Source organism: Chelonoidis abingdonii, chromosome 2 (genome assembly GCF_003597395.2).
Source record: "Chelonoidis abingdonii isolate Lonesome George chromosome 2, CheloAbing_2.0, whole genome shotgun sequence".
Lineage (NCBI taxonomy): Eukaryota > Metazoa > Chordata > Testudines > Testudinidae > Chelonoidis > Chelonoidis abingdonii.
In genome coordinates this window covers 177,629,289-177,630,973 of record NC_133770.1, presented here as the reverse complement: position 1 = coordinate 177,630,973, position 1,685 = coordinate 177,629,289, and positions in this window count along the sequence as shown.

Below are 1,685 nucleotides of genomic sequence, written 5' to 3'. Positions count from 1 at the left end.
GCTGGGGGATGGAGGAGAAAAGGGAAGGATTCTGAGTACAAAAGGAGGAGAGTTCAGAGGATATCCTCTATAGGGTTACCATAAGTTCCCAAATAGAAGATACTGTTGGAGGGAGAGGAAGTGGGGTGGGGAGGATGGGTACAGCTCTCCGGCTGCCCAGTTCTGAAGGCAGTGCCACCACCAGCAGCAGCTCAGAAGTAAGGGTGGCAATACCATACCACACCATCCTTACTTCTGCACTGCTGCTATGGCAGTGCTGCCTTCAGAGGTGGCCAGCCCGCACCCACCGCTCTCTGACCACGCAGCTCAAAATCACAGACGCTTGTTCTTATTTCAGAAATGCAGCAGCATGGAGATTGGAGAACCTAAACAGAGGTCATGTCTGGGAAAACCCAGATGTATGGTAACCCTAATTTCCTCTATGTGATGTGATGACTCATCTTAGTCACTTTGAAGGTGTATTTGTGTTTCTTCACATTGGCAATGTCCAAGGGTCAGGTCAGACTGTTTAACATAAACGGTTAACGTCCCAGCAGGATTGGTGTGACTGGGGTTTTTAATTTTGTTGGCTTATGGATAAAGGTTTAAATAAAGAGAGTGGACCTCCCAAATTAAAGATTTCAGAAATAAACTGCTATACTAGTCCATTGCAGCTCTGGAGCCAGGGGAGCAGCACCTCTCCCCACAGCGCGCCTGCATGGCCTTTGATAGCCTGCTGCGCGGCCATGCAACTTAGAGGGAACTTAGCCCACAGCCAATGTATAATGTTCTGAATGTAATTTAAATTAATGCTGTATGTGCCTCTCACCTCAAACTCCATTTCAGTATTTTTCACATTAAAAATGCTTATGACTATTTTTTAATGGTGAGTTTTTTGGGAGGGGAGCAGTTGATAGTGTGATTAATGATTCTGTGACTTTTTCCTGTTTATGTTTGAAAATATCCAGGACTTGCTTCAGTGCTGAGGGCATGATTTTCAGTTACACTAAGGCCCCTAAACGCTGCTCTGGCACTGTAAAGCGGCCTTAGAATTTGTATAAATGGCACTTACACACATTATTTTATAATTATTAATTGTATTCCAGTAGCACCTAGAGACCGCAACTCTGATCAGGGCCTCGTTGTGCTGGGAACTGTACAAACACAGTGGAAGATAGTCTCTGCCCAGAAGAGTTAGCAATCTAAACAGATGAGACAAATAAAGGCTTTGGCGGGGAGGGATATAATGTGAATACCATGATGGTTTGCAAGCATCATGTTAGTTCCATATAATTTTGGGGTTTTTTTCAGATATTTCTGGGTGGGTTTTTGTTTGATCTACACCTTGTATTTATAGAGCACTGATCAGAGGGTATTTTATATGTACAGTACTTAAGAAAGCACAAGTCTTAAAATGAGAGTAAGCTCTTCTTATACGTTCCTGGGGTTGGTCACTTGTGATTATTATATTAGGGCTTCTATCATAAGCCTAACTCCCAAATCTGGACCTTAGTGTCCAAAATCTGGGTGCTTGTATGAAACTCCCCCAAGCTTAATTACCAGCTTGGATCTTATCTCGCTGCCACCAGACAGGAATTACAGCGCCTGCCTCGCTCTGGTCCCCCAAACTTTCCCTGGAGGGACCCCAAGACCCAGAAGCTCTGAGTCTTACCGGCAAGGGAAATAACCCACTTCCCTTCCCCATC